The sequence below is a fragment of the Aquarana catesbeiana genome, linkage group LG12 (assembly GCF_042186555.1).
Source record: "Aquarana catesbeiana isolate 2022-GZ linkage group LG12, ASM4218655v1, whole genome shotgun sequence".
Taxonomy (NCBI): domain Eukaryota; kingdom Metazoa; phylum Chordata; class Amphibia; order Anura; family Ranidae; genus Aquarana; species Aquarana catesbeiana.
Window position 1 is genome coordinate 228,477,157 of NC_133335.1, and position 27,378 is coordinate 228,504,534.

Genomic DNA, 27,378 nt, shown 5'->3' on the forward strand with positions numbered 1-27,378 from the left:
AGTCAGGATAGGAAATATGGCACTAAAATATAAAAACGCCCGCTGCAGGGAGTGCCTGAGATTTGCATTGCAGCTCGGTGAAAGCTTATGATAATAATAGCCAATCACAGGCAGGAAATGAGGTTCCTGGGGAGTAGAACACTTTCAAAAGTTTGCAAAAATGCGATATTTAAAATTTGCATTGAAATCTATATCCATCTCCGAAACATGTCAGAGCAATTTAATTCCAGGACAAGCAAAAATTCTGTAAATCCATCAGTCACGTGACTTCTTGAATCTTCTTCCAGATCTGTGCAGTAATCCAGTGTGAGACTTCCTGTAATAAAGACCGCTCACTGCTGATCGCTCTCCTTGTGCAGGGGACTGGTCTAGTCTCCACCCACTCCTGCAATTTTCTGTGGTGGGTGGAGCCTGATGGGTCCCTCCCACAGCTCTGCTCGCTCTCCTTGTGCAGGGTGACTGGTCTGGTCTCCACCTCCTCCTGTAGTTTTCTGTAGTGGGTGGAGCCTACTGGGCCCCTCCCACAGCTCTGCTCTCTTTGTGAAGGGGGACTGATTTGGTCTCCACTCCTACAGTAGGTGGAGCCTGCTGGGCCCTTCCCAGAGCTCTGCTCTCCTCGTGCAGGAAGACTGGTCTTGTCTCCGCCCCCTCCTGTAGGTTTTTTGTAGTGGGTGGAGCCTGCCGGGTCCCTCCCACATCTCTGCACAGGCTATGTACAGCACAGTGATGGTTCCCCAGCACACATGCAGATATATGAACAATTAGAATCTGTGAAATTCCAACAGAACCAATCAACGTGAAAGTTGAAATCAATCAAGAGGAATTATGCAGCGATCAAATGTAGAGGGTCGGTCTTTTTTTATTTAATCAGCCTGTTTCTTATGATCAATGAGTACAAGGAAGCAATGACCTGCCTCTATAAGAAAGCCATGAATTCACCAGTCCAGGAGGAAAGGTGACCCAGCCAATGTGTGGTAAATCTTGGGTGAATCTGCCAATCCACACTTTTATAAATAGACGCCATAGACTAATGACTGGCTGACTGCCCCCCCCCCCCCCCCTTCCATACATCACAGACCGATATTTGCTGTGCTGGACCCCTCCCTGTCCTTCGTCATAATACGATTCCCCAGGAGGAATGAAGACCCACCAATTGGCTTCCAGCTATTCCCTCCCGTCGTGCCAACCATAAAACCCAACCGCCAATGGGAATGCGTGCCACGCAGCAGTGCATGCCATGGCCTTCTGACACAGGCCTTGGGAACTGGGTTATTTTTGTGCAAAATAAATCACTTATTTTTAGAGGAGACACTCTATAGCATGTGTGCGAAACACTTCATAGTCCTATGTCCAGATGAGTTACCGGCCCCTGCTGAACTTATGTAACAAATGTTCTCTGTGCCCCCCCCCCCCCCCCAACAGCATCCTCAGACTGCACACTGCCCGCCTGAATATTAATACCACCTTCCAGCACATTAATACAGTAAGCTAAAACCTAGAATGCTTTTGGGCTTTAGAACTCAGGAGACCCATAAAAGGGACTACTGTGTGTTAAAACTGCATGCTTACGCACCTAAAAAAATATATTTTTTTATACTATATCATCTTAAAGTTTAATATAAAAATTATATATATATATATATATATATATATATATATATATATATCATACATACACATCTTAGATTGTAAGCTCTAACAAACATTGCCCTTCGATTCCTATTGTATTTGTACTGTCTACCCTCAAGTTGTAAAAGTTTTATGTATGTATATATATATATATATATATATATATATATATATATATATATATATATATATATATATATATATATATATATATATATATATATATATATATATATATATATATATATATATATATATATATATATATATATATATATATATACACACACACACATATACACATACAAATAAATATAAAATTTTCACAGTTTACGCAGTGCTTTACAACTTGAGGGTAGACAGTACAAATACAATAGGGATCAAAGGGCAATGTTTGTTAGAGCTTACAATCTAAGAATATATATATTATATATACACACACATATACATACATACATACACACACACTTTTTTAAATATTAGAATATCTAAAATTTAAAAAAGTGTGTGAATAATAAAATACATTACACACTTTATTTTTTTAAGAGATTCTAATTAAAAAAAAAAAATTATATCTCCACACACACACACACACACATATATACATACACTAAAAAAAAAAAAAAAATTTAAGCTACACATAGCAACTTCAGACATCCCTGCCCTTTATAGTTACCAACCATCACCATGCAGTAGAAATGGACACATGGGCCTAAATAGATTTGTGTATACACAACACATGAGTTACTAAAGGAGGTGTTGCCAGGTGTTAACCCTTTCCTATAGAAAACTAAAGCTTATAAAAAGAAGGGGATTTTTAGTTACCATATATTGCAATACACATTCAAGCTGAGGTGGAGTAGGGACTGGCCAGAGAGGGATCACTTTGAGGCAGTTGGCCGGCTTAAGCGTGTATTGCAATAAATGGGAAAGAATCCCTATTTTCTAAGCAATGGTTATCCATAGAAAAGGGTTACATGTGGCAACGCCTCCTTAGTATTGTAAAACAAAGAAAAGAGGGTGCACCAACCTTGCACATTATCTAAGTGGTGTCTTTTTAATAATGTATAAAAAAAAAAAAAAAAAAAAAAGAAAGTATACTCACATGCTAAAAGTATATCAAGGTCCATATAAAAACAAAGCGACCAGGTCACCAGGATTGTTCCCTAGTGAGAGAGTCGGAGGACCCTCCAGATGGCTGACGCATTTTGAGGGGGTATCCTCTCTTCCTCGGAGCCACTTATCCCCCCCCTCGAAACGCGTCAGCCATCTGGAAGGTCCTCCAACTTGCTAGGGAACAGTCTTGGTGACTGTTTTGTGTTTTCTATGGACATGCTTATGCTTTTATGGATACGCTTTCATCATTAATGAGTTTGTGAGTATACTTCTTTTTATACATTATTAAAGATACCACTTGGGTATTGCACAAGGTTGGTGCGTCCTCTTCTCTTGGTTTTACAGAGTTTCTATTGGGTTCCCCCCCGCCCCCTGACCCTCAGAGGACAGCAAAACCTGTGCTTTCATTTGAACCAAGAATCTGTGATATATTCAGCCCCATTACACCCTCCTTGAGCGAAGGAGATTATTACTGTACCTCTTTAGTATCTCCGGAGTTGTATATATGAAGCTATAGAGGCCCTGAGCACTTATATCTCCACTTTCCTGCAGGGTGCAGGTTGGTAAGGCGCAGAGATGCCTGAAGTTGATATATTACTGCTTATAAGTGTATATGTACTGTGCTGTAACCCCTTTGTATTATATATACGTTGGTGGTTATTTTGGGATCCACCTGATTACTGGCATAGGATAACTATTTTTACCTGTTGTATGCTTAACTAAAAAGTTATACAGACACTAGGAAAAAAAATTAATTTAAAAAAAAAAAAAAAAAAAAAAAAAAAAAAGGAAGTATAAAATGTATGTATGTACACACACAATATAAGATTAATATTATATCTTCTCACACAAACTTGTTGGTACATTTAGTTCCTCTCCCTTTTTAGATTGATTAGTATAAGAGCATAAAAAAAAATTATATATATATATATATATATATATATATATATATATATATATATATATATATATATATATATATATATATATATATATATATATATATATATATATATATACATATATATACACACACACACACATTTATACATATATATATATACACACACACACAAAAAAAAAGCTTAATGCAACCTCTGCAAACAATTATGACTTTTTTTGTTTCAAACTTATACCTACTATACATACTAAATTCTGTTGTTTATTATCCAAATGTAGTTTTTAGTTACTGAAAATCTGCAGAAAGATTCCAAGCCCCACAACTGACTTGTCCCTTCATCAGAAGGATAAAAAGCCAAGAAAAGAAAAAAAAATGTGGCATGGTGCAGGTTTAACAGCACAAAGGAAAGCAATCATATAAATAATAAAAATGGAAGGTTTATATGGATAAATAGGTGGAAGAGATGGAATAGTGCTAATATATGATTGACTGGTTAGAATGCAGAAACATGAATGGGGGGGGGGCTGAATTATTCCCAAGCAAAATTTGAAGGGGGAAAAAAAAAAAAAATTGTGAAAGTAAAATTCTGCAGCTGGAAACTATCTGTACTTAAGCCAATACTTCCAATTCAGACACAGATTGGAGAAGACACTAACCTCCGACCCATTCATGATGTGGGCTGCAATTATTAGTTTAATTCGTAATCCAACTTAACTATACTAATCATTGAGAAAAAAAAAAAAAAAAAAAAAAAAAAAAAATCACAAGAGCAGGGATATGGGGGGGGGGGGGGTGTATGTGCATCTGGAAAGGAGGTGCTGTATGAACAGTCTATTAACCCCGTCATGGGCAGACCTTTGCCACAGATTGGTTCTGTTGCTTGTATCCTGCAAAAAAACACAGAATAAAAAAAGAAAAGAAAACCTAGGATTGTTGCAATGCAGCACAGGCGTTTTTTAAAAACAGTTTTTGCAGCTGCTCCTCATACACTCTAAAAACTTGTCTGTCCATTACAGGCCCTATTTTAACAGCCATATTTAAAACAAGCTCCATACCAGACAGTGCAACCTGCATCCTTGCTGAACAGTTGCAAGAAATTCAGTTACGGAACAAGCCACTTAAAACAGCACGTCAGTTGGCTTGTCTGCAGAGCTGCACAAAATACAGAGAAGCAGGAATGCCTAATGACTGTGGTGCTGTGTTAATCAGGCAACACAGCATGTATCTGTCAGATCGAACAATGCAGAAGTCCATTACCGTTTTTCTATTTAGGCTTCTTTTGCCATTCAGTAGTGGAAAACCAAAAGGTTTGGCCATCCTGTGACCAAGTATCATGATGATATTCACAATGGGCACACCCAAAACTCATTTTGCATTACAAAAAAAAATAAAAAAAGTGTATCACAATACCTAGACATGCATGGAGGTACTCCAAGGATAAAGATTTAAAAAAAAAAAAAAAAAAAAAAAAAAAAAATGTATTAATATATATATATATTTTTTTTTTTTAAATATATATATATATATATATATATATATATATATATATATATATAAAAATAGTACACACTATATTCCCCCCCCATTTAATTTTTCATTTTATAATATTCTAATAAAAAAGTCTGGTATAATACCAGCCCCCATTTATTTTTAATTTTAAATTTTACAATATTCTAATAAAAAGACTGGTCATTATGTACTTAGGAATATATTTACACATATTTGATTACACTTCAGTATATATGAATATAAAAAGGAGGGATTTGTCTGAACATACATTAGTAATAAAAAAAAAATCTATCCATCATATATCCCAATAGTAGTTTTTTTTAAACACATCAGGGCTGCCCCAATCATGGCCTAGGGGCCAGGCCTCTCCCCAAGTACACAAACATTGGCGTTGGTCTTGCATTCACATCACAATGCTTTGGTTCATCACAACAGTAAAACGCATAACAAAGGGTGTTACATTTGTATCTTTTTACATTTGAATGCCTTCACCTGCATTTATAGAGCGTTTTTCAAAAGGAGAGCAGCCCTACCAAATCCAGCACAAAGGTTTCACAGCACAAAAGGTCTAATAAAGCCCCCTCCTCCCATAAAAATGTGCCATCCCCAAAAGACAAAACTTGAGCACTTTGGTGACCATGAAAGGCTCCATTAAAGCCATCAAAAACAGATTTAAATAGACCCTTGTCACCAACCTAGAAAAAATCTGAAGGAAAAAAAAAAAAAAAAAAAAAAAAAAAAAAAAAAAAATCAAAAAAAATAACTAAAAAAAAGACCAAGTATTCTAAATGCTTCCTTGCAGCATTTTTCCTTTCCATACTCACTTGCAGTGTGCCTTTGAACTTGCTAGGAAATGTGAACAGTCAATTCACTAGCACAGCCACAGGTCCCCCTCCCTGCAAAATCATAGCCCTCTCTTCTGGGAGTGTTTGATTACTGTCAGTGCTGGCCCAGCTACTCTTCCCATCCCCTACTTGCATAACCCTTTATACAACAGCCAGGGGAGGGGCAAAAAGGGGAATACTATAGAGCACTGGTTCCCATCCTCAGTTCTCAAGTACCCTCAACAGGCCATGTTTTGGGAATTGCCCTTAGAAAAAAAATAGTTCATTATTAAATACCAAGCCATTGACATGGATTTAAAGCACATGTGCAAGGTAAAGGAAATCCAGAAATCAGGACCTGTTGGGGGAACTTGAGGACTGCAGGCTGAGAACCACTGCGTGTCATTTGAGCGAGTCCGCTGCAACTGCTGACATCGCTTCAAAGATGGCGGCACCCAGCAGCAGTCTCAGGGGATTTTGGATGTCCACACAAGGGAACTTATTTTCAGGAAAGGAAAATGCATTAAAATTCATTAACTGCTCATATACTCTTCTGGAATGATGTTTAAATGACTGTTTGGTGACAGGGCCCCTCCAACAACCAATTGAGCCATCTGGGCTTAAAGTGAACTTGTCATGAATTTAAAGTATTTTCTGCCATTGCTTCTAGTTGCCCGGCATTCATGTCAGTCCTCCGGCTTCCTCAACAAGCACACAGGCCAAGCCTTCTAAATTCGGTTTTGGCTTGCATGTTCTGCGTCAGAAGCCCAACTTCTGGAGGTGGAGTCTTCATTCATGATGTGACAGGTCCACTTTAAGAGTGATAATGGGTTTCCCACCCTCAGAAGTACTTGTAGCTGGCAGAGATTTCCGGGATCCTAAGGACACATAAATCATTTGAGAACTGGCAGACACCTTACCACCGGTCCCCTCAGGACAAAAATCGCCCAGTCTATGGCCAGCTTGCACTACATCACCCGAAATCTAACATGTATTTTCTGACGTGCAGTACAGAACATAGAGGCAGGAAAAGATTGAATAAATGGTTGTCATACTTTCAATTTGTCTAAATTTAAAGAAGGACTAACAAGTTATTGTGAAGTATCAGCAATATGAAGCCAAAAGATTGTGGCTTTCTTACATTAAAAAACAGACTGGTTTAAATGTCTGCTACAAGTCTTATGGCCTACTCTTGGCCGATAAAACCAACACGGCAAGGCCTACTCTTGGCCGATAAAACCAACACGGCAAGGCCTACTCTTGGCCGATAAAACCAACACGGCAAGGCCTACTCTTGGCCGATAAAACCAACACGGCAAGGCCTACTCTTGGCCGATAAAACCAACACGGCAAGGCCTACTCTTGGCCGATAAAACCAACACGGCAAGGCCTACTCTTGGCCGATAAAACCAACACGGCAAGGCCTACTCTTGGCCGATAAAACCAACACGGCAAGGCCTACTCTTGGCCGATAAAACCAACACGGCAAGGCCTACTCTTGGCCGATAAAACCAACACGGCAAGGCCTACTCTTGGCCGATAAAACCAACACGGCAAGGCCTACTCTTGGCCGATAAAACCAACACGGCAAGGCCTACTCTTGGCCGATAAAACCAACACGGCAAGGCCTACTCTTGGCCGATAAAACCAACACGGCAAAGCCTACTCTTGGCCAATATAACCAACACGGCAAAGCCTACTCTTGGCCAATATAACCAACACGGCAAAGCCTACTCTTGGCCAATATAACCAACATGGCAAAGCCTACTCTTGGCCAATATAACCAACATGGCAAAGCCTACTCTTGGCCAATATAACCAACACAGGACGCCTACTCTTGGCCAGTATAACAATAGACGTTTACTCTTGGCCAATATAACCATTATAAGCTGAAGGAAACTCAGAGGTTTAGTACAATACTTTTTAATGGGATTTCCAGATAGTTGAAGAAAAATCCCCCAACCAATAGCACATTCATGTCATATACAAAACGAAAGAAAAGATCCCTGCAATTTGTACACGTCTGTGACTATATCAGGTCTTTATATACCAACTTGAAAAGTTAGTGACCCCTTAACCGTACTGTAGAAACCACACAAAATTAAAACGTAGACATTAAAGTTTACAAGCTGGTAACAGCAATGAAGATTTTTCTGTTAAAAAGCAATTCCTCCCATAGCAAATGCCGGAGCACCAAACCTCCACCAGTTCCTCTCACCTCTTGGAAACTGCGGCAATGAGATATATGGGGTGGGGGGTCATGTACATTATCATGGGGGTCTCGGTCTCCCTGCTAGGTTACTTATGTTTATTGATTTTAGATTAATGAAGACTCAGCCAGTATAGTGGGAACAATCCAAGATAGGCAAAGAAGGAGATAGAGACAGTGGCATGAGATGGGGGTCTCCAAACGGGAGTCTGTTGGTTGAATTCATCATTTAAAACTGAAATTTAATCTGCTTATATCTGCCTCTCCTGGTTCCTTTCTCCTCATCAACATTCTAATGACATTTTTAAATAACACATTTCCATTTTTGTTACATTCCTTCTTTTAAACCCAGTGTCATCACTGAGTCTCTGTGCTGTTCTATGCAAAGCAGGCAGATTAGGTCTGGTGGGAAAGGCCAGCAGGCAGTTTATAGCTTTGTGAAAACATCACAGCACCCGGCCCCAGTACTCCTATATAGAGCCCTCAGGGCTGATGCAAACAGTGGGGGGGAGTTATGTAAATATCAATGACTTGCTATTTGGGTGTCAGAGTGGGCATTCTTAGGCAGGCCGTCTTTGCATAGGTAATGCCCACATGTGACACATGATTGAAAGAGCATACATCTAATGAATGAACAACAGGGGGGCCAGGGACAGTCTGGCTACAAGGAAAGACCTATGATCCAGCCAGGAAACGAGGCGGGGCTCTACCTGACTTGCTGCAGCTGCTAATGCACATTGTGAGAAGCTCACAGTGTGCAGTGAAATCAGAGGACGATATTACAGCCCAGGAGAGGAGCTTGTGCAAGACTAAGGGGAGGCTTTAATGAATGAACAAACAAAATATTCAATGATTCTAAGAAGAGATTTAGAAATAAAAAATAAATCAGGAGGCCTATGGAACACTGCGAGCCTGGTGTCACTTTTTGTCTAACATGACTGCTAACCCACAGGCAATGGCCGAGCAAATACAAACATTTGACAAGCTTCGATATATTGACACAAAATATTGTCAGTTTTTTTTTTGCACTTTAGGTATTCTGCTAGCTTTATTTCCCAAGGAATATTTTATATATATATATATATATACATATATATATATATATATATATATATATACACACACACATACACACACACACACACAGGCCAACATTTTACATAAGAGCATTCTAATTTCAGAGATACTATGTTGTCTGTTACTGCTTGCATACAAAGTGGAGAAACATGCATGGAGTGAACACAATCCTGCTTGCGGGAGCAATACTTGTGACATTGTATTTTATTATTTTTAATTTAAATTATTTAAATCATTAGGACAGTGACTGACTTGCAACTTCATCAATATAATGCAAAAAAAAAAAAAAGTGTGTGTATATATATATATATATATATATATATATATATATACACACACACACACATACACTTTTTTTTTTAATTACATACACACACTATAGATAAATAAGATAGATAAGTAATCCAGACATCTGTGTACAATTATTGCATTGATTTTGCATCACACTTTCCAAATAAAATGGCCTAACCCTTGTCACCCCCCACAACTGACAAGATTTAATTTTTCTGAAAAAAAAAAAAAATTAGATGAATCCTTTGCTAGTTACAAAGGACAACAGCTCATCCCCCCCCCCCCCCCCCCCCCCCCAACCTTCATCAAAAGTAAAGCGAGTCACAGAAAACCCAAAGCTAAGCCTTGGGAACCCCTGAGAACATCTGAGCAAATGTGAAATATTCTGCATATTACATGGTGTTGTCTTGTTTGCCAGTTCTTTCTTATTTATGTGCTATTTGTCTATTAGTGCCCACTTGTCAGGGAATGTGGAACAATTACTGCCCTGTTAGGAGTGCAATATTTCACTGGCTGTGCCTCTTCTTCTCCAGGCTCTCCCATAGCCCAGCACTGCAGCTCCCCTCCCCGATAGGCTGCCTGGACTGTGGGATCGCTGCAAAAAAAAAAAAAAAAAAAAAAAAAAAAAAAGGCACCTCTGGGAGCTCCCCAGCTGTTTCCAATACTCACTTTTTATAATCTTACGACTTACATCATGGTAAAAGCAATGGGAAAGTGCAATGTATGCAGTGTGAGCCCAGGCCTTGCATTCTGGGTGGAGAAACACCCAAATAGAGATATATATATATATATATATATATATATATATATATATATATATATATATATATATATATATATATATATATATATATATTTTCATATTCAAAATTCTAACTTTCTATAAGTAAAAGCCTCTTTCAAGCTCCCCTTTTTTGTATTTGTGCTAACAGTAGATATGTGCGATATTCTCTCCCCCCTACTGTGTACAGATACACAAAAATGTTTAGCAAAGAACTGATCTACAAATAAAGTACCATGCAGAGAGTATTCAATTGTATTAGTATAAGTGCCAAAAAAAGGCTACAATCACATAATTATATACATTTTGATGTAAGGTTTTATATTTACTTGTTCTTAGGTCTTTACTTATAGATAGTCCTGTTTTTGCCCCCCCCAAAAAAAAAAAAAAAAAAAAAAAAAACCACACAAGGAAGTTCCACATACATGCTGAGCTGGCTAAAGGCACCATTAATGATGTCTGGCTAAGCCCACACCAAATATAATACACATAAAATTATATAAAACACATACAAAATTATACACACACAGGACACAGGGTAAAGAATCATCACGTGTGTGTGATAGAAAGATATAGAATATATATATATATATATATATATATATATATATATATATATATATATATATATATATATATATATATATATATATATATATATATATATATATATATATATATATATATATATATATATACATACACACACACACACACATACACACACACACATACACACACAAAGCACTGCAATACCAGATGGACACCAATAGATCAGCCATGTGAATCATTAGCATTGTCCTGAGACTTGAGAATATATTGACGAATCATCTAAATGTATAGGTAATATAAAGCTGGCATGGCATCATCATATACATATCAGAGCTTCCATTGCACTGACACCAGTTCAGAACTGCTGACACCAGGAATGTCACCCAGTTGAAAGCCACCAAAATCGGGGCCATTGGAACTAATAACGAAGATCCATTTAGGAAGGTTGGAGTGCCAACCTACCTGTGTGGATGGATTCAGGGAAGATCGGGACAAAGGCAGCCGGTGAAAGCTTTCTACAATATAATCTAATAGCACAAAAAAAAAAAAAAAAAAAAAAAAAAAAAGCGCAAGAAGATCTGACGGAGGAAGAAGGCCTCGGAAAACTAGGGAAATGCCCTTCAATCTGTAAATGTGAGCTTTTATTTACTGGTCTCGTTTTGGCACCAGAACGATGACAACCAATCAAGTCAATCATGGGAAAAAAATAAATAAATAATAAGAGACCAATATCTATGCAAACAATTCAAGATTTGTATCATATAAAGTCTATAGATAGAAATTCTCTGATGCCAAAAGACCCATCAACCCAGTATAGGGGGATAAAGGACGGGTCACCGGGTGTCACGGATAACCAACGGCAAGAGCAAACCTTATCGGTCTGTTGATGAGTACGGTAATATCGAAACAAAATTAAATAAGAAGGGAGGGATTCGGGTATTTTTTACAGCAACTGCATCCAAGCAAATACAATTCATGTGGTCCTTATCAACCAAGTGCAACGACAATAATATATTTTGTAAAAAACACGAAAATTATAGTATAATATACACACACACACAAACAATAAAAAAAGAAAATATATGAATCAAAATTTATATTTGTAAATATATTTCCACCCTTCCTTTTTTTGCAAAAGATGCACACGCAGTATATACAAGCATATTGATACTGCTAGTACTGTACATAATGATTACAGTCATTCGCTCTATAGATTTCCATAAATATTATAGGGGTGTATTTATCAGTCTTTTCACCCAAGATTGACACAACTTCATTCACAAGTAACACATTTTTTTACATAAGATTTCATTGGGAAAAAAAAAAAAAAAAAAAAGTGAGAATCTTGGGTGAAAGCTATGAGAATCTTAGGTGCGCACATTCAAAAATAGATCCTACACATAGATCTTATATAGGCACACACAGTAGATCCTATATAGACACACAGAGGTGTATTTACTAGAGCTGGAGAGTGCAAAATCCGTCTCACTTCTGCAGAAAAACCAATCAGCTTCTAACCTCAGCTTGTTCAATTAAGCTTTGGTAATAAAACCTGGAAGCCGATTGGTTTCTAGGCAGAAGTGAGCCTGATTTTGCACTATCCAGCTTTAGTAAATAAGCCTCAAAAGATCCTATATTGATAAATAGATCCTAGATCAACACATAAACCCTATATCGATTAATAGATCCCATTCAGACACATAGATACTATATTTAGACCTGATCCCACCATTTTACTCTCCCCTTATGTCTCACCTGTATCATCCTATATAGACAGTCTCTATTATGTAAATCAGAAGTCAAGTGACATTTCAGTGTCACCACATCGGATCCCCTCCTAATATGATGCAATGTCATTAGAAATGCCTAGATGACCAAAATCTCCTAACAGCCAATGTCCCTCAGCCTGCAGTGTGCGATTGTCCTTATCTCCCAGACACACTGGCAGTGTGCTCCTGCAGTGAGGAAGGGTGAAGGGCCATTAGACAATAGAAGCTGGCCAGTGATAACAGTGAGTAATCACAGCACACACTGTTATCAGCTGAGGGAGGACTGGAGCCTCCACTGAAACACCAGAAAGGCTTGGAGGCCAATGCAAGGAACATTTTCCAGGCAAGCATGGGGGGAGGGGGGGGGGGGGCATTGGTCAGTGGAGTCTCAGGTGAAAGAGTCCAATGATGAATCCCCAAGCCCACACCTTTCCTGGGAGCCTACATTCATAGGGAAGGGGACTGCCCCCCCCCCTCTCTATATCACAGGGGTCCCACCCTGAGCTCATATTCAGGGCAGGGAAGGGCAATGCAGGAAGACAAGTTGATCTGAAATGACACATCACTGTCAGGGAGACTGTAATCTCTGTAGGATCCTCAAACTGCATTGGATGAATATTTTATGGTGCAAGGAAGTCTGTGTACTGCATCTACACACAGGCCAGGGCCACTGAGTAAAAAAATTATGCAGATTTATACCTGGAGACCAGGAGAGGGAGAGCATGGAGTCAATGACAAAATAAAACTAAGAATCAGACATTTTATTTATCTATAAAATGTCTGATTCTTATTATATGTCCTAGTGGGGTTTTTTGTTTTTTATGTTACTGACTGCATGCTTCCCCCACGAGATTGAGTAATATAGAGATATCTATCTATCTATCTATCTATCTATCTATCTATCTATCTATCTATCTATCTATCTATCTATATACACACATACATACACACACACACACACACATATTTATATATACACATACAATTTTAGATAAAATGTCTGATTCTTAAAACTACAGTATATCACACACCGCATTATATATTCATGCATACATTTATTTAGGGGTTAAAAAATACTTTATATATGTGTATAGAGAAAGGTTATACATGCTGTACTTATACAAAAAGGTGCAAACAGTTTTTAGATATCCAAGTCATCTAATCAATATCATCTATACATAAATCAAACATTTAAAAAAATATATTTTAATTAATAATCTAAAGGAAGATCTGTTATAGATTCTATTAGTTAAATTCTCTATAGCTAGATCGATTCATCTCACCCAGGCACCTCAAACATCGCGATAGATAGAGCGATCTTATGCACTCTGTATGCATAGTAAACATTTTTTTTTATATAATACTACATTATTTGTATAGAGAAATATGTTTTATATACACACAGCAACCAAATGGTTTCTAGATGCCCAAATCATTCATCCTATCAATACATAGAATTACAAAATTTAGACTAAATTCTTCATCGAATAGAGCAATAATATATAGCCCAAGATTCGATGACACTTGTCAACACACACGCATATTTTATAAAATATATATATATATATATATATATATATATATATATATATATATATATATATATATATATATATACATACATACACACACACACACACACACACACACACACACACACACACACACACCCCAAACCTCACAGATAAAAAGGAAGGGTAGAAATGTATACATAATAAGTATTCATTTAGGGATATAAAATGCTACTTTGTGTATAAATAGGTGACATCTTTCTACAGGCACACAAATAGCTCCTAGATGCCCTGGCCATTCATCCATCCAATACCATGCATGAGCCATGCAGGTACATCTTAGCACACAAAGACAGGGACAGACTGATTTCGTTTTTTCCAGGACTGAATTCAGGTTCACAGTAAAGATAAACTAAACTATAAAAAGAGGGAGAGAGAGGGAGGTGAAAAGGGAAAATTCTCCCCTTTGTTTTACAAAAGGATTTCCTCCACCCCTCCCTATCGGTTCTATTGTATTCCGCTTGCTCTCCTTAAAAACCCCTGCTTTGCAATTCCTTCCAGCCAAGCATTGAAGGGCCCCGCACTGCTCAGGGCCCCCCAGACGAAAAACAAAAAAGTAAAAAAACAAAACAAAAACACACACACACACACACACACACACAAAGCAGCCGGCTAGGAGGCGGGGAATACGGTAATGGGAGTCCTGCACGAGCTGCTGTGTACCATACAATACGGTAATGGCTCTAACCATTCAACGAATGTATAAAAAAAAAGTAAGTACAATATTAAAATAAACGTGTTTGGCAAAAAAAAAAGCAACACTCCACAATACATGCTGGAAACACAATAGAAATGAAAAAAAAAATTGAATATGTCTGGTGTCAGCATTGCCTTTTTAATGTGTCCTATAGGTGCCAAATGTGTACCCAGATCAGAAGAAAAAAAAAAACACAACACAAAATAAAAATTTGTAAAAAAAATAAATAAATATATATATATTAAACAAAATGTTACAAACGTAATAGAGACACAAATGTAAAAAAAAAAGAAAAATGCTTTACTTCCACGATAGCAGAGAAAGCCAAAGCAAAAACACCGAAGGCTAAATACCATTGCTTTTACGATTAAAATAAAAACGCAGCTTCCTCTACCCCAGAAAGGCAGCTCGTAATCCATTTAAAAAAAAATATATATATATCGATATATACATAGCGATATATACATAGCGATATATACATATATACACACACACACGTCTCTTTTGTAGCACATCTAATGATATATTCATTAGGCCTACAATGCATTTGTTTGGCAGCGTGCAGACAGAAAGGCACATTCTGAAATGCTTTCCCTTTGTACACATGTAAAGAATTCGGCTATACGTAAAAAAAAAAAAAAATCATACCGAGGATAGAAAAAAAAAAAATCTGCCCCTCTACAGCAAGTTAAAATACGTCCCTCTATAAAAATAGAGAAGGCTGGAATTATCCAAGCAAGGTAGATAATATAAATACAAGAGTTTAGCAAAAACATGCACAAATGAACATTACTGCTACACAAAAAATATATGCACACACTTTTGCAACAATATCGAATACAAGCGGTCACAAATTATATATTTATATATTTTTATAATATATGTATTTTTTTTTTAAACACAGCTTATTTTGGCTACCTAAAATCTCAGATTCCCCCTTCCAGCATGGGCTCCAGGCAACCTACATCCTAGTTACTGACCTGTTTATGGAGTCGATTGTGCTAATCAGCAGGTTTTTTTATTAAATATTTCAATTTTATTCTAATTTTATTGTTCAGCCTCCTTGTGGACAATATCCAGCTAAAGAAAAAAAAAAGTTTTTTTTTTTTTTTTTTTTCAAATCATTTGGCTGACTTAAAGCAAATAAAATAAACCTTTCCAGGACAAGCCGAAAGATGAAAGGACAGAAGGCAGATGGATCCAACCCATGATATGAGTAGAGTCTATGTTCACTGCATTAGTACACAAGGCAGGAGACGATGTAGGGGGCCATAGAAGGTCCAGAGCCCAGGGAAAGGCTGAGCCGGGGGGTCCAATGCAGTTTAGGAGTATGGAAGGGATAATTGAGGTTCAGTACTGACTGAGGCAAAAAATAAATAAAAAATTCAGAAGGTCCAAGGCCAACCAGAAAGGGAAGTTACCAAAATGTAGCAAAAGTCCATACTATGGATAATCCTCATGTCCACGTCCAGCCAACCAGGGTCCAAATCCTGACCAGACAAGGTCCAACTTCATGACAAAATCCACCTTTACACCCTGAGCAGACCAGCCATGTCCACCACTGGCAATCCCTCAAGCATGGTCATCCATCCACAGCTCTGCCTGGACTGCTGCAAGTTAATCCTCCTTCTCTCCAGAATTGTTAAAAAGGAAAAAAAAAAAAAAAAAAATCATTGTTTAAATTCCTATATCCGGAAGCCAGCTTTGTCAGGAGGACGGGGGTGACCAAACAGCTCTGTACCCAATGGGGGGGGGGGGGGGGGGAATACAAAAAAAAAAAAGAAAGAAAGGAAAATTAAAAAAAAAAAAAAGGCTTTCCTGAGGTTCTGTCTGGATCCAAAGCACTCTGCAATATCCTCAGATTATAAAGACTCCAAGATATCCTTCAAAAATGTCTTCCTGGGTTCTCCATCCATGAAGGGGGCCACGTCATAAATGTTCCAAAGAAAAAAAAAACATCCATGTGGCACTGGGGACGTTTTTGGGGGGTCGAAATTGGGAAAAAAAAAAGGTCACACAGACGTACAAACAAAACCAGCTATAGTGTTCCATTGTGCCATAAAAAAAGAGAAAAGATGCATTGATTGGTGTATAGGGGGGAGAAATGCAAATATTTGCAGAGTAGAAATAAGACATATGTATGACCATAGATAGACAACACATAAAAAAAAAATTATATATATCTCAAGACTGATCTCAAAATATAGAATACACAAACAACCAAGTCACAGGACACATACAAATATCACACACATATTAAATATGTTCTTGCCTGTATATCTAATGCAGTCTCCACATACAATCTCATCACAGAAGACCCCCCAATTAAGACATTTTCTTTTTTAAAAACACTTCCATACACAGACAGGTACACAAAACACACAAAAGAAGTTACAGGACACATACAAAACATTAAAAATGATCTTGCCTGGATATTATATGCAGCCTCTCCAAACAATCCCATCACATAGGATTACCCCAATTAAGCTATTAATATTTTTTTGTATAACAGTACCATACACAAAACACACAAATCTAACACACACACACACAAAACATAATAAAATGGTCTTGCCTGTATATCATAGGCAGCCTCCCCATACAATCCCATTACATAGATTACCCCAATTAAGAGATTTTTTTTTTCCTTTTCCAACACTACCATTACACAAAACTCACAAAGAAGTCACAGGACACATACAAATCTAACACACACACACCACATTAAAAATGTCCTTGCCTGTATATCATATGCAGACTCTCCATACAATCCCACTGCATAGAATACCCTAATTAAGTCTTTTTTGTAACCCCAGCATACACAAACAGGTATTCAAAAAAACAAAACAAACAAAAAAAAAAAAAAAACAAAACAAAAAAAAAAACACACAAACATCACACACACACACACACACACACACACACACACAATACAGATCACACTCAGGTTTGAAATGTTCCTGCCTATGTATTATATGCACCCACTGCATACAATATCCTCATTAGGACAGTATTTTATTATCACTGGCATATATAAATGTATACAAAAAGGTATATATAACACAAACCACAGTACACATAAAAAGCTTACACACACACTACATAAGAAAAAAAATGATCTTGCCTTAATATCATATGCAGTCTCTCCATACAATCCCAGTGCATGGAATATTCTAATTAGGAGGACATTTTTTTTATAGCATATATAATACAAAAACACACTACACGTACACAACCCCCCCACCCCCCACCACACACACACACACACACACACACACACACACACACACACAATGCTCTCTCTATATATCATATGCAGTCCTTCCATACAATCCCATGGAATATCCTAATTAGGACATTTTTTTTATAACACGTATGATATGATGCAAAAACACACAAGTCACACCACACACCAGTACAATGCTCTCTCTATATATTATATGCTGCCTGTCTCTCCATACAACCCCATTGCATTAAAATATCCTAAGACAACATTTTTATAACACACAAGTATACAAAACACACAACACAGATCACACACTCTGCTTCCATAGCACATGCAAAATGTCCTCCCCCATGTATTTTATGCATCCACGCCATATAATATCCTAATTAAGGCTTTTTTTAGCACACAAATTGGTACACACACACACAAAAAAAAATTATATACATATAATCACACACAAAACATAAAAATGCTCCTCTCTATGCAGGCACTGCACTCCATACAGCCCACCTCATGCACTCCTAGTCTAATTATTAAAACAATATTTTCCAATCACCAAATTGTTTTCCATGATAGAACCCTGGAAGCTATTGCTTTAGATAGCAACACGATTGGGGAGGGTTAGGTAAAAGGAGGAGGGGGGGGGTCTAATAAGGACCCCCCCCCCCCCAATTCTTATTAGAAGCCAGCACCCACCTTGCTAAAAAAACAGAGCAAAGGGGTAGAAAATGAGGCGGTTTTCCTTTTCTTTTTTGATCTAAAAGACTAATTTTAAACACAACACGCCCCCATCCTGCCTACCCAGGGTCACACAAGAAAATCCTATTTTTAAATATTATGCTGGAAGAAAAAAAAAATAAAAAAAAAAAAAAAAAAAAGGAAAATAAAAAAGGAAAACAAACAGGAAAAAAAATAAAATAAAAAAACAACTTTGAAAAATGTCTAAAATGATACAGCAGCTGTAGATCCAGACTCAAATTTGGGATGGCATTTACAATAAATAAATGTTGGTTCCCAAAACATGACAAAGCAACTGTAACTGTTGGGATTACCTATAGGCACACGTGTATGGCAAAAAAAAAAAAAAAATTTGGGTTCCAAAAACCATGACAAAGCAGCCATATAGAAACCGCCCCCTCTCAAAATAAATAGATATAAATAGATATATACTTTTTTTTTTTTTTTTTTTTAATGTAGCATGTGAGGCCAGCACCTTTAAAACTCCCTTCTTCTGTTGCTCTGTTGCTTCTTCGCCGGTTGTTTAGGACAAAGCAGCTGTAAATGCTGGTATTATCTCTAGGCACACGAGCATGGGTTTAAAAAAATAAAATAAAATAAAATAAAAAATAAAATAAAATGGTTTCAAAAACATTTACCAACAAGACAAAAGCAGCTGTAACTGTTGGGATTATCTATAGGCACACGTGTATGGATTTTCAAAAAAATAAAATGGGGTTCCAAAAACATTTAAAACCTGACAAGGCCGCCGTACAATGTTGGGATTACCTATAGGCACACGTATATGACTTTAAAAAATAAAAATGGGGTTTTAAAAACATTTAAAACATGGCAATGCAGCTATAAAATCATAATCTAATTATGTTATTGTCAGGCATGTATGGGATGAAAAAAATAAATAAATAAAAATAAATAAATAAAATTGGGTTCCAAAAACCTTTAAAAGTGCAGGATGGAAAGTCAGATTATTTTACAGCCACACATGTATGGAATAAAAATAAAAAGTGGGTTTCAAGATTGCTTAAAAGTGGGTCAGATTGATAAATTAGATATAAATTCTAATAAAAAAAAAATCGGGAATATTCTTCGAATTTAAAAATAAATAGAGGATTTCAAAAACAAAAAACGCTGCACATTCAGCCACACTTGTATGGAATAAAAATAAATAAAAAGTCAATTAAACGTGGGTTCCAAAATTCCTTAAATGGAGGCGAGATTGATAGATCAGATACAAACTCAGATAAAAAAAAAAAAAAAAAAAGAAGAAATCGGGGCTTATTCTATTGTCACAACTGTATGGCAAAAGATTTCAAAAACATAAAAGCAGCTGCACAGTCAGATTAGGAAGCCACATATGTATGGAATTATTACAATAATAATATTAAAAAAAAAAAAAAAAAAAAAAAAAAAAAAAGGGCTACAAAAACCCTTTAAAAAATACACGTGTACGGAATTAAAAAAAATAATAATAATAAAATTGGTTTTGCACAAACCTTCAGATTGATCAATTCGAGATTAAAATCCGGATCGTTTTCGAGGCACACACACACAGATCCGGGATTGTTTTTGAGGCAAAATCGGCAATTGGTAAACATTCTACAGATGGAAGGTTGGGAAACAAATGTAACAATTTTCATTTCCTGCCCTGGAATCGCCGCCTCCTCCGCTCCTCTCTTTTTACATTTATTACTATTTCATCTCCTTATTTTATTTTAATTTTTTTCTTGGACGATTATATATTTTTTTGTACCTTCCTGGACGATCCTTTCCCCGGCCGCTCTCTTTGTGATTAAACAAAAACACGATTACAAAAATAAACCCATCCCCCCCTTTAACCGAAAAAAAAATAAAATAAAAACTATTTTTTTTTCCTATGAGGATTTTCCCCCTTTATTGGGGATCTTTCCCCTTTCTTGGGGATTTTTTCCCCTTTCTTGGAGTATTTTGTGGCCCCGGATTGATAGATGAGGGGAGATTTAGGAGTTTTTGTTGTTTTTTCTGCTTCCACCGGGGACTTCCTTCTTAGAAATATTATTCTGGGATAATAAAGTGAATTTTATTTTTTTTACAAAAAGGGATTTTTTTTAAAAGTGGGGTGTGAAGGATTTCAGGGGATTTTTTTTTTTTTTTTTGAGGGGGGGTGGGGTTGAATATTTTTGTATTATTATTTTATAAATTGTGTGCAGGGGGGATAATAAAAGTCCTTGTATTGGGGGAGAGGGGGATGGTAGGGATCGGTGTTGGGGGGGTACTTACTGTGAGTGCAGGGGGTGCTGGGCGCAGTGCTCTCCCCGGGCTCTGCATGCAGTGACTGGACTCGGCTCTTCCGGCCTGAGCCTCTCTGCAGCCCCCCCCTTCTCCTCCTCCTTCTTCTTCCCCCACCTCTCTCTCTCTCCCTTCCCCCCTCCCCCTGGCAGCCCCCCTCTTTCGCATACTAATGAGCCGCTGCCAGTCAGCCAGCCTCGCCCGACGCGCTGATTGGCCGCCCGGCGGGGAGCTCGTGCCGTTCTCCGGGAGTAAACAGGCGCGCCGATTGGCTGTCGCCGTCGCACAGAGCTGTCCGTCAGAGGTCCGGAGGGGAGGTGGGCGGAGCGCCGCCAATCATCCGGACTGGTAGAGAAGGGAGGGGAAAGGGGGGGACGGGCCGGTGGCTGTGGAGAGGGCGGGGCCGCGGCTGCCAATCACAGGCGCCGGGTGGGCGTGTCGGCGGCTCAGCACAAAGGCGCCGAATTCAAGTGTGCGGGGGGGGCGTGTCCGGGGGGAGCTGAGCTGGGGGAGGGGGAGCGGAGGGGAAAGGGTCAGGGAATGGGGTTATATGGGGGTGAGGGGGGAGGGAGCCCAGGAGACTCTCATAACACTAATACTCCAATGGATGAGTGTCACTCAGCGGGGGGAGGGGAGCTCTGCCCAGTGTCAGGACTGGGGGGGTCAAATGTCTGATCATTAGGAGGGATAATGGATGGGCTCACACATCACTACAACTCCCAGCAGGCTGCTGTGCAATGAGAGGGCGGAGGACTACAACTCCCAGCAGGCTGCTGTGCAATGAGAGGGTGGAGGACTACAACTCCCAGCAGGCTGCTGTGCAATGAGAGGGCGGAGGACTACAACTCCCATCAGGCTGCTGTGCAATGAAAGGATGGAGGACTACAACTCCCAGCAGGCTGCTGTGCAATGAAAGGATGGAGAACTACAACTCCCAGCAGGCTGCTGTACAATGAAAGGATGGAGAACTACAACTCCCAGCAGGCTGCTGTGCAATGAAAGGACGGAGAACTACAACTCCCAGCAGGCTGCTGTGCAATGAAAGGATGGAGAACTACAACTCCCAGCAGGCTGCTGTGCAATGAAAGGACGGAGAACTACAACTCCCAGCAGGCTGCTGTGCAATGAGAGGGCGGAGAACTACAACTCCCAGCAGGCTGCTGTGCAATGAAAGGATGGAGCACTACAAGTCTCAGCCGGTTATAATATAAGGCTCCAAGGTGGGTGGGTGTCCAAGTGTTTTTCTAGCATTGCTGGGACTTGTAGCCCCATACATGGGAGATTGCACGAACCTGAGTTCTAGGAGAGGATGGAGAACTACAACTCCCAGCAGGTTACAGGATAAAGCTTCAAGGTGGGCGAGTGGTCATGCGATGCTGGGACTTGTAGTCCCGTACTAAGAGAATTGCATGAACCTGAGTCTTAGGAGGGGAAGAATAGAGAACTACAACTCCCAGCAGGCTGATGTGCAATTAAAAGATGGAGAACTACAACTCCCAGCAGGCTGCTGTGCAATGAAAGCACGGAGAACTACAAGTCTCAGCAGGTTATAATATAAGGCTCCAAGGTGGATGAGTGTTCAAGTGTTTTCCTAGCACTGCTGGGACTTGTAGCCCCATACATGGGAGATTGCACGAACCTGAGTTCTAGGAAAGGATGGAGAACTACAACTCCCAGCAGGTTATAGCATAGGGTGAGTCAGAGAATTGCATGAATCTGAGTCTTAGGACGGAGAGAATGAAGAACTACAACTCCCAGCAGGCCCGTGTGCAATGGATTAACCTGATCTCCCCAGTAGAGGATGGAGTACTACAACTCCCAGCAGGCTGCTGTGCAATGAGAGGACGGTGGACTACAACTCCCAGCAGGTGGATATGCAATGAGAGGATGGAGGACTACAACTCTCAGCAGGCTGCTGTGCAATGAGAGGATGGAAGACTACAACTCCCAGCAGGCTGCTGTGCAATAAGAGGATGGAGAAGCACAACTCTCAGCAGGCTGCTGTGCAATGAGAGGATGGAGGACTACAACTCCCAGCAGGCTGCTGTGCAATGAAAGGATGGAGAACTACAAGTCTCAGCCGGTTATAATATAAGGCTCCAAGGTGGGTGGGTGTTCAAGTGTTTTCCTAGCACTGCTGGGACTTGTAGTCCCATACATGGGAGAAAGCACGAACATGAGTTCTAGGAGAGGATGGAGAACTACAACTCCCAGCAGGTTATAGCATAGGGCGAGTGCCCATGTGATGCTGGGACTTGTAATCCCTTACCTTAGAGAATTGCATGAATCTGAGTCTTAGGACGGAGAGAATGAAGAACTACAACTCCCAGCAGGCCCGTGTGCAATGGATTAACCTGATCTCCCCAGGAGAGGATGGAGTACTACAACGCCCAGCAGGCTGCTGTGCTATGAAAGGATGGAGAACTACAACTCCCATTAGGCTGCTTTGCAATAAGAGGATGGAAGACTACAGCTCCCAGCAGGCTGATATGCAATGAGAGGATGGAGGACTACAACTTCCATCAGGCTGCTGTGTAATGAAAGGATGGAGAACTACAACTCCCAGCAGGCTGTGGTGCAATGAAAGGATGGAGCACTACAAGTCTCAGCAGGTTATAATATAAGGCTCCAAGGTGGGTGGTGTCCAGGTGTTTTTCCAGCACTGCTGGGACTTGTAGTCCCATACATGGGAGATTGCACGAACCTGAGTTCTAGGAGAGGGTGGAGAACTACAACTCCCAGCAGGTTATAGCATAGGGCTCCAAAATGGGCGAGTGCCCATGTAATGCTGGGACTTGTAGTCCCTTACCTAAGAGAATTGCATGAATCTGAGTCTTAGGACGGAGAGAATGAAGAGCTACAAATCTCAGCAGGTTATAATATAAGGCTCCAAGGTGGATGGGTGTCCAGGTGTTTTTCTAGCACTGCTGGGACTTGTAGTCCCGCACATGGGAGATTGCATGCACCTAAGTCCTAGCAGAGGATGAAAAACTACAAGTCCCAGCAGGTTATAGCATAGGGCTCCAAGTAGATAAGTGACCATGTGATGCTGGGACTTGTAGTCCCTTACCTAAGATTATTGCATGAACCTGAGTCTTAGGAGGGAGTGAATAGAGAACTACAAGTCCCAGCAGGTTATAGTACTGTATAAGGCTCCAAGGTGGGTGGGTGTCCAGGTGTTTTTCTAGCACTGCTGGGACTTGTAGCCCCATACATTGGGGATTACACGAACCCGAGTCCAAGGAGAAGATGGAGAACTGCAAGTCCCAGCAGGTTACAGGATAAAGCTTCAAGGTGGGCGAGTGGGCATGCGATGCTGAGACTTGTAGTCCCTTACCTAAGAGAATTGCATGAACCTGAGTCTTAGGAGGGAGAGGCTGGAGAACTACAAATCCCAGCAGGATGCTTGTGCATAGCATGAACCTGATCTCCCCAGGAGAGGGTGGAGAACTACAAGTCCCAGCAGGTAATAGTATAGGGCTCCAACATAGATGGGTACCCATGTGATGCTGGGACTTGTAGTCCCATACATGTGCGATAGCATAAACCTGAGTCCCAGCAGAGGATGAGGAACTATAAGTCCCAGCAGGTAATAGTGTAGGGCTCCAACATAGATGGGTACCCATGTGATACTGGGACTTGTAGTCCCATACATGTGCGATAGCATGTACCTGAGTCCTAGTAGAGGATGAGGAACTACAAGTCCCAGCAGGTTAAAGCATAGTGCTCCAAAGTGGCCGAGTGCCCATGCGATGCTGGGACTTGTAGTCCCTTATCTAAGAGAATTGCATGGACTATAGTCTTAAGTGGGAGAGAGTGGAGAACTACAAGTCCCAGCAGGTTATAGTATAAGGCTCCAAGATGCATGGCGAGTCCAGGTATTTTTCTAGCACTGTTGGGGCTTGTGGTCCCATACATGGGAGATTGCATGAACCAAAGTCCTAGCAGAAGATGATGAACTACAACAACCCAAGAGAATTTTATGAACCAGAGTCTTAGCAAGGAGAGAATGGAGAACTACAAATCTCAGCAGGCTGGTGTGTAATGGGTTAACCTGATCTCCCAGGAGAGGGTAGAGAACTACAAATCCCAGCAGGTTATAGTATATAGCTCCAAGGAAGATGGGTACCCCTAGCAGTGCTGGGACTTGTAGTCCTATACCTGGAAGATTGCATGAACCTGAGGTCTAGGAGAGGGCGGAGAACTACAAATCCCATGCGATGCTGGGACATGCAGTCTCATACATGGGGAATTGCCTGAACCTGTGTTCCAGGAGAAGATGGAGAACTACAAGTCCCAGCAGGTTATAGCATAAGGCACCAGGGAGGATTGGTGTCCATGGGATGCTGGAACTTGTAGTCCCATACAAAGGGGATTGCATGCACCAGATTCCTAAGAGGGTATGGAGAACTACAAGTCTCAGCAGGCTGGTGTGCAACAGATTAACCTGATCTCTCCATGAGAGGATGAAGAACTGCAAGTACCAGCAGGTTATAGTGTGTGTGTATATAATATTTATATACACTGTATATGCCTATGTGGGGTTGGAACTTGTAGTCCCATAATGGGAGATTGTGTGAAACTGGGTTCTATGAGAGGCTGTAGAGCTACAAGTCTCAGAAGGCTGGTTTGCAATGGGTTTACCCAGGAGAGCATGAAGAACTACAAGTCCCAGCAGATTATAGTATAAGGCCCCAAGAAGAATGGGTGCCCATGTGATTCTGGGACTTGTAATCCCATACATGGGAGACTGCATGAGTCCTAGAAGAGCTTTAAAGTGTTACTGAACCCAGGAGCCTGCATTCACTATATCTGATCTCCCACAGTACACAGAACATGGAAATACAATTATTTTAGTAAATATTAACTGCTAAATACCTTTTCTCATCAGCAGTATATAGCAGTCTTGTGACTTCTATCAGTGTCTGGTTAAAGCTTGTAGGAGGAGTTTTCATTCTACTTGGACTGTCCTATGAGGCTGCAGAACCCCTGACCCTCTGTCTGGACAGTGCCGATTAGCCCTGTGCTGATCACATGGTCCCTCCCAGAAAAGAAAAAAAACCTCTAGCAATACACACCAAACTGAGCATGTGCAGAGTGACTCCAGAGGCTCTGTCTTATCAGGAGATGGTTAGGGGACAGTAGAAGAAGGGGAGGATCGGAAAACACAGGGTCAAACAGCCGTTTTACACACCGCAGAGGATGAATCCCTTAGTAAGTATAACAAGCGTGCTTTACTGCATATACGTGTTTAGTAACACTTTAAGGAGGATTTGTGACCTCGTGATGCTGGGACTTGTAGTGCCACACATACATAGGGAACTAAATCAGCCGGAGACCCAGATGATTATAACTTAAGGCTCCAAGGAGGATAAGTGGTCATGCCTTTTTTTTTTTTTTGCAATGCTGGGACTTGTAGTCCCAATCATGGGGAATTGCATCAACCTGAGTCCTAGCAGATGATGTAGAGCTAAAGTCCCAGCTTTAAGTCCCAGATTAAGCTTTGAGGATCAGTGCCCATATACTGCTGAGACTTGTAGTCCTACACATGCACAAGGACTTGCATCAACCTGGCACCCCACCAGATGATAAAACTATTTTTAAAAACATAATTAAACTTGGAGCAGATGCCAAGTTTAATTATGTTTTTAAAAATAATTAAACTTGGAGCAGATGCCTATAGCAACCAGAAAGGTTGCAAAAAAAACAAAGGGCATCAATCCCAACTTTTCCAAGCAGGCCAACCAATCAGATCCCCTCTTTCTGTACCAGTTTTAGGGGGGGGGGGGGCTCTAGGATCCCTTTAATTATGGCAATGATCAAATTAATCCCCAATGGGGGGGGGGGGGCTTTTTTAAAAAGAGAAACTGGCATTGCCTGCTGGGACTTGTAGTCCTCAGACTGTCTTGCCTATCTGCAGTCCTCTAGCTAAATATTCATTGAGTGCCACCGTCCACTGCACGACTACAACTCCCAACGGTCTATGCTGGGACACTACACTCACTGAGCCTTGCTGATTATTAGTCCCAGATAGGGGAATTGTCATCCTGAGCCTGCTGGGATTTGTAGTTCCTCATTGGGGATGGGTGGGCCGCTGCTTGCCGCATACATGCCCCATGATCTGTATCTAGGTGGATCTATCTATAGCTGAGAGATGAATAATAGATGGGGTATAGATATTAGCCTGGGGGGTTATTAGTGCAGGGGAGGGGGGGGGGTGGAA

General features: G+C 39.9%; 1 protein-coding gene across 2 annotated transcripts in view; it reads right to left on the reverse strand.

Moving 5' to 3' along the window:
• Positions 1 to 21,257, reverse strand: part of BAHCC1 (BAH domain and coiled-coil containing 1) — a gene marked incomplete at its 3' end in the record, with an annotated part of 146,704 nt that extends 125,447 nt beyond the window's left edge. For both annotated transcript variants that reach the window (XM_073606865.1, XM_073606864.1), the window contains 1 exon segment: positions 21,147 to 21,257.
• Positions 21,258 to 27,378: the final 6,121 nt, after the last annotated feature.